The following is a 7,965-nucleotide window of genomic DNA, read 5'->3' on the forward strand; positions in this document are numbered from 1 at the left end:
CAGATCCATTGTTAGACTATTGAGAATTTTTTCACAGGTTAGATCTCACTGTTTTAATGGTCAAGCGAATCTTGATTTGTACAACCTCTCAACTTATTATAACCCATGAACATATTATAAATACCTTTGCAGCGGTCTTTTTGTTAACTCCAATTAGTTTTGGTCTCTGGTCTCTGTTTATCTCTGCCATTAATTTCTCCCATTAGTTTCGGTCTCTGGTGTTTCCGGGAAGGTGCCCAGGATTGAGGATTATGCTATTGTATCGACATTTCAATTGGGTTTTTCTTTCTTTTCAGTTCTACTATCTCATCCACAGGTAATGCATTGGTTTTTTTGTTAAACCCCTTCCACGTGTTGTTTTCTGGTGATCACTATCATCAATTTCTTGGTTCTGATAGGTTCTAAAGCAAGAGGATTGTTGTGTAATTTGGAGATTTTTAAGGATAAATATGGGAAAGAAGAAGTCATTGAAGATTCCAACTGCTTTGTAACCACTAGAGTACTGTGGAGTGTCAGTGTGACCTATGAGTATATTCACATTTTTTTCACATGGAATTGCTCGGATGGTTAATAATGGTTGGAATCTGGGCCAAACAATTTCAATTTTTTTTGTAAAGGTAGTGTTTGAATCATGATTTTGATGGTGGAAATGGATTCAGCACCATCAAAAACGTCTAGGACGCTTAAACTTTTGAAGTTTAACAACTATAACTTGGATTTACAAAAATCCTTGCGGGATTTTAATTTCCATACCTTTCAGCAAAAAAATAGTCTCATTAGACTACAACATTTTTTTTGACATTCAAACCTTAAACCGACACAAAGTAGGTTTTGGACATTAGCCTATGAAAACAATGGCTAATATATATATATATATATATATATATATATATATATATATATATATATATATATATATATATATATATTGGGGTTTTCATTGATGTTGGCAGTTGCGGCTTGAACTCAAAGCGTGTATCGCATAATGCGGGCTTCCTGAATGTGGGAATTGTACTGAAAGATTCAGGATCAAGACAATTCAAGGGGAATGAAAAGGGAAACACAGCGGATCAAACTGGCCTAGCTATAAGGCATGGAAGGGACTGGCTAAGTCTCTTCCTTACTAAAAGGAAGTCTAGTGCGTAAGCTTGGGCTAAGGAGAATTTATTCAAGTCATGGCATGCGGTAGGATCTTCTCATGGTGTACAACAGAGAAGAGTATTATTCCAAAACAGAAAATAGTCCTATTCCAGAAATGAAAATCGTCTAGAAGGTCAAGTTTATAGAGTCTTAGTCTTATTCCAGAAATGAAAATCATCCAGAAAGGCTCATCCAAATGAAGATGACTTATCCTCTTTAGAGATCAAAGGCTCCTATACATTGACCATCTTCTGTACATTGGAGGTGAAGGTAACCTACATCGCACCCTCCATTACCAACAACAGGTCACACAATATTCTTTCCATGAATTTACATTATTTTATGGTCACATTACAAAACACGCATTTGGGTTTTTAGAGAAGTTTTTTCCAGACTTATAGCACATGCTTCGCAATGCATTTGAACTTTGCCACAACTGTACCATTTAAGGTCACAATTTATGAAGGTTGGTTAGGTTTTTTTTAGAATCTGAATGTTTTAATTGGTTACCATAATGTATAGAAATATGTTTAATAAAATGCTAAACATTGCTTTAAAAGTGCCATAATCTATTTTCATAAGTTATCTAACCAAAGCTTGAATACCATCTAATAAAAATATATAAAATCATCATAAAATGATATATATATCTAAACATTGCTTTAGAAATGCCATAATCCATTTTCATAAGTTATTTAACCAAAGATACATAAAGTATAATCTAATAAATAAATAAAATCACCATAAAGTTATATATATATATATATATATAATTTTTGTCGTAATTTATATATAGATTTGTTAAAATTATAAATTTTGTGTGAAAGTTTTTTGAGTTTCATATTTAAAAATATAATTTAGAAAATAATTATTTTGTTAAATTTCAATCAAAATCTCTAACAATGTCATTCTGGTTTATTTGGTAGCTTTGAGTTGATGTTTTTCTAACTGTCAACCCAAGTATGTTGGCAAGAAATTCAAGAAAAAATTTAACAAAATCTCTAAAACATAAAATAGTAACAATGCCATTCTTGTTTATTTGGTAGCTTTGAGTTGATGTGTTTTTAACCGTCAACCCAAGCATGTTTGCAAGAAATTCAAGAAAAAAAAAAAAAAAATTCATTAAAAAAAATATTTTACATTAAACATAAATGGCTTGAGCACACTACATCGTTATCCAGAATTGAGTAGAAGGTTGTATGGCCCACAATATATTCCCCAACAAAAATCGTTTAGACACTATTTTATGTAAAGAATGATTTGTTTTACATAAGCATAAATCGCTTGATCACACTAGACTTTTAACCAGAATTGAGTAGAAGCATGTATGGCCCAGAATTTATTTCCCAAGAAAATCATTATTTATTTATGTAAATAATGATTTGAATTTACTCGATCTTACCCCCAACATTTTGTGGTGAGTTAGATAAGCACGCTTCCCATGTCACAGGAACCATATCTTGTCCAAACATCTTGGTGAGCAGGTTTACAATGAGCACGAATTGGATAAGCACGAATTGGTTTACAATGAGCAGGTTTACTCGATCTTACCCCCAACATTTTGTGGTGAGTTGGATAAGCACGCTTCCCATGTCACATGAAGCATATCTTGTCCAAACATCTTGGTGAGGTGGATGGCACGTTTACAATGACCATGAATTAAAAAGGAAAAAATGAAACTAAAGAAAATACTTAATATTACTTTTTTCTCTTTTTGTATGCGTGTAAGTTTTTGTTAATTTATTAGTTTTATATGTTAGCAATGGTATCAGATGTTGCAAAAGAAATGTCATGAAGTATAAATTCAAAAAGAATCATGACATGTAAATGGTCATTAAAAATAAGAATTAATAAACTAGATTCCATGTAAAGGTAGAAGACAAAGGTAAATGACTTACATTATGTGAAATTTACAGATTGTATAAGGTTTCTAACACAGATTGCCTCTTGATTTTCGGAGATGCTTTTTTAAGTTTCAATAGAAAATTACAAGCAGTAGATTATAATGGAAGAGGGAAAGAAAATAATTGTATCAGATGTTGCAAAAGAAATGTCATGAAGTATAAATTCAAAAAGAATCATGACATGTAAATGGTCATTAAAAATAAGAATTAATAAACTAGATTCCATGTAAAGGTAGAAGACAAAGGTAAATGACTTACATTATGTGAAATTTACAGATTGTATAAGGTTTCTAACACAGATTGCCTCTTGATTTTCGGAGATGCTTTTTTAAGTTTCAATAGAAAATTACAAGTAGTAGATTATAATGGAAGAGGGAAAGAAAATAATATTACATCGTGAGCAACATGATGGTTATCTTTCCGCATTTAAATTTGCATCACAATTTGTTGAAGAAATGAGAGAGTCGAAGAAGTAATAACTAACCCGTAAAAATAATGTTTTGTTCAAAATATATAGAAGAATTATTATTATTTTAAATATAGAATTTAACTGTTAAAATTGATTATAATGAGTTTGCATGTGAATTGTGTTATAATGAAATTGGAGTGAATGAAAATGTGCTTACTTTTGTCATGGGAATTTCAATATTTCTAGTTGAAAATGGCATATTGAACACCATTGAAGATTTATGCGTAGTTGGAGATGCATATTTCTTGATTGCGAGTCAATTAGTATTTTTCGCATTTTGTCACGTTCATGTATGTGGATTATACGTTTCAGAGCAGATTTTATTTTTAGTAATAATTGTAAAGTTGATCGAATGCAGTATAGTGGTATGTTTGGATTTGGTACTGATAGAAATATTTTTTCTATATTATGTAATGTAATTATTGCTTCCTCTATTTTGTTGTAGTAACTATATAGTTGCGATATCTACAAGTCCGTTGTATCAGAAGATAAATAATGTTAGAAGTAAGGAGTTAAAAAATATAATAACAATGTAATATTTGCAACCATGTATTAATAATGATTAAATTTGATTATTGTTAATCGATAGAAAATATATGCGATAAAAATAGATTGAGCTTAATAATTATGGAAAACCTTTTGGAGATGTTAACATATGGATTGGAGCAGGTTGTCTGGAGGCATATAACGAAGAATTTCTTCTGCATGTTTTCTGTGAGCAATATTTTTGTTGTCTTTCATTTTCATGTAATGATGGAAAGTTAATGGAGGGAAAATTCAGAGATCTTGTAGAGAAGGGACTCTTGAAATTGTTGTGAATGTAAGACCTTGACGTTCAGTTTTTCCAATGTCTATTGTTGCTTTTACCAATGTCATACCGTGAGATTTATGTATAGTTAATTCCCAAGCCATCTTTAGTGGAATTTGCGTACGTCCATTTCTTTTTATTGTTGGAATAGACAAGTGAGTGAGATTTATTTCATCCCAAGGAGGTCCGATGTATTTGGGAAAAAATATGACAACAAATGTTGGAAGTTGTGGACGTACAATTGATTCTTTATAAAATATGGATATGATTTCCTCGAGGGAACCATTAACAAGTTGGCCGAAACCTAAAGGTTGGAAGTTAGCATCACTTTTTGGCCTTTGCATAGCAAGACAATTCACTCAAGTTGTTCGTCTTTTGAGTAAAGGCTATAATATGTGTTGTCGTCTTCTGCGATGGATCTTGCGACAAAAGTGTTTAAATATTTTATCATTTGCTTATTATGGACCAATGTTTGAGCATTGGTTGGAAATAGATGCATGCAATCACGGAAAGAATGTATTTCATCTTCTGACAAAGAATTTGTTCGAGACATGAGGATGTTATAGTCGTCAATTGTTGGATTTGCATTTCTAATGTTCTGGAGGATGTTTCTGAAAGTAACCTGAGTGATGTTGTCACCTTGTTGACGAAATATTGTCTAATGTGATGATTATGTTGAATGTATTCCACAATGCACTCTCATGGCTTGTCTTGCATATAGTGGTATGTATTTGACGGGCAGTAACTAGCTGAGATCACCAACTAATATAATGGAACAACCACCAAGTTGAGTGTTTCTTTGTAGTGGATATGTCTCTCGAAGACATTCTTTAATCTGGCTGAGAATCTTTGGTCTAGTGAAACTCATTTCATTGATTAGTATGTATTGGATATGCTTAAGTTCTTCTTGGAATGTTGTAAGAGCATTTCCTTCTAAGGGCATAAGATCCTTTATGGGAAGGTGGAAGGCAACAAGGATTGTCGATGCTTGTATGTTGAAGGCTGCAACGCCTATAGGGGCGAGGAGCATGATCGGTGAAGGTCCTTAGCCAGCAAGGCTTATGAGCATTTCTTTGATGCAATTTATAAGGTGGGATTTTCTAGTACCAATAGTGCCTTGTATTATCATTCTTAGAGCAAGAAAAATATCCTTCTTAGCAAAATGATTAGAAAAATATTTAGAGCTTTTCTTTGCATTGGAGATAATGAGTTAAGGTTCGTAAGGATATGTTTATGTGTTTGAAGAATGTGGTGGACAGAGCAGTTATTCTCAATGAATTCCATGCCTTTTTCTTATAGATCTCATGGGATAGTGGTATGAGTCTAGTTATGGTTGTCATTAAATCCATGAAGGCCAAGCATGCCAAGGACATTTATGAGGAGCACATTTGTAGAGTGCAATTGGGAGAGTAATTCCCATTCATTTAAGTCCATGGTGTCTGGAGGATGGGTTTCATGAATAGTTGAGTTATCATTTGTAACCGGTTCAATATCAGATAGTGTGTGGTGTTGGTGCCAAGGTTTGTATAAAGAACGAAAGCTTTGCCAGTTTGTGATGAATTCTTTAGCAAAATCTCCTATATCTCAAGCAATATGGAAATAGTTTGTATATCGTAAGTTCAACTCGACAAAAGTCACAGTAGCAAGGTTTCGTTGTGGATGGTATTGAGGAGTAGTGTGGTATGCCATGAACAATTTCCTTTTCAGGTCTAAGTTTCCATTTGTTTGTCTTTCGACGAGGATCATATGACCAAGATCTTACCAGTTCTATAAGTGATGTGGATTCTAGGGCATATGGGCGTTGGATGTATGTATCTATAAGTGTGGTGATGGAGAAGAGGCAATATTATTTTGTGGAAGATGCATATAAATTTTTTGGCTTACATTTAAAGAAAAAAAAGATTGACTACACAATGTCAATGGTAATTTTTGCAGCATATTGCAGATTTCCTGTGCTCTAATGTCACGATTGATAAGGGTTTCTGCAAGGAATTTTCGAAATGCAGATGTTTCTGGGTCAACATTAGTTGAAGGGAGTACAATTCTATGTAGCATGTGGTGGAAGCTTTCAGATTTCTTTAATGCTTTGGATACATATTTTACGATATATTTTTGTATGACACGGATTGAGAGTACTGGTTAACAGTTAACACACCAAATAGATAGGATGGTAGGGTTATGGGTATTGAGACGATCATCGTTGTGAGTGGGGGTGTATGTCTTTTGGCCATTGGAGTCAATGAACAAGGATGATTTTGGATGTAATTCTCAAGGTGCTTGATAACGACATTCGAATGAGAAGCCTTTCTTTCTTAGGGATGTGCTTTTCAGTGCATATTGTGTGTCATTCAATGCAATTGATGAGTTGTTCATAGTCATTAAAAGGATTGATTTTGAAAATATTTGGCATGGACAACAGGCAAGGGTCTTCTAAATTTGCTTGAGTAATGGCTCGGTTTGAAAGTGTAGAAGGATGAGGGTTCCAAGCTGATATGTATTTGTCAAATAATTGCTTAGCATTGTCAACTGCTTCTGTGTCATCCTAGATCAGGCTTTCCATATCAGGTGCGTTTTCTATCCAAAGGAAACCATGGTTGTGTGTGGATCCTCTATGTTGTCATTCATACCTGTGAAGTATGCTTTTATGTTAGACAATTTTACATTAGATGAAGTTTGATGTTTAAATAATTACAAAAGTAATGTGGTAGAGTACGTATCTGTACCAGTAGTCTTTTGTCTACAAGTGTTTCTCTAAGATAACTTCACGGAATATTTTGAACCAATTCTGCATATATAGTGATGTTAAATGGGGGTTAGAGATAATGTTATCATTTCTCCATTTTTGTTGTTTTGCAACATCGGGAGGTTGACATCTTGACATGATTGCATGAAGATCATGCCATTTTGTATCAACGACACTTAATGTGAAAAATAACATTGGGAAACCGAGATGAGATATCATGTATGTTAGTTCATTTTTAGCTTTGTGCCAAAAAGACCTTGTGCCACATAGAGAGCAACCAAGTCACATGACTTGTTCTCCCAACTTCTTATCTGGAAATTGTTCTAATAGGATGTTCAGATCATGGATAGAAGATGAATGTAGGTTTTAACCCCGTACAGAAATTACCTGCATACGAATTCTAAAAAATAGAAAATAAACAATAGCGAGAGCATAACACATAAAACAAATATACACAGAGATTTTCCCCTAGATCCCAAAACCGGGACTACCAAATTGATTTTTCATTATGTTCCTTTTAATGTTACAGTACATATATATACATGCCGAATCATCTAATACCATGGACCTAAAACCATCGCACCCAAAACCATGGGTCCAAAAAAAATAAAAATTCTTAGGGGTGTTGTGCCAAACCCTGTAGAGGGGGGCTAATGGCCCCCCTCAAATCCCCTGTGGACCCCCCCCACCCCCGAATGTTCATTGGCACAACGAAAGGGGGCCTTCGTCCCCTCGATGACCCCCTCGCTGCGCAACGAAGGGGGGGCTCTGCCCCCCCTCTAACCCCCCAGTTTAGCCAAGGGGGCTAGTCGTGGAAAGAATATAACACAACCCAACATTCTCCCACTTGTTGTTTTCTTTCCATAGGGGGCCACAAGAGAGCTTAGTCATTTATCCAGCC

The sequence above is a fragment of the Pinus tabuliformis genome, chromosome 2_2, assembly GCF_031772625.1.
Source record: "Pinus tabuliformis cultivar Carrire ecotype Pingquan chromosome 2_2, CPIR1, whole genome shotgun sequence".
Classification (NCBI taxonomy): Eukaryota; Viridiplantae; Streptophyta; class Pinopsida; order Pinales; family Pinaceae; genus Pinus; species Pinus tabuliformis.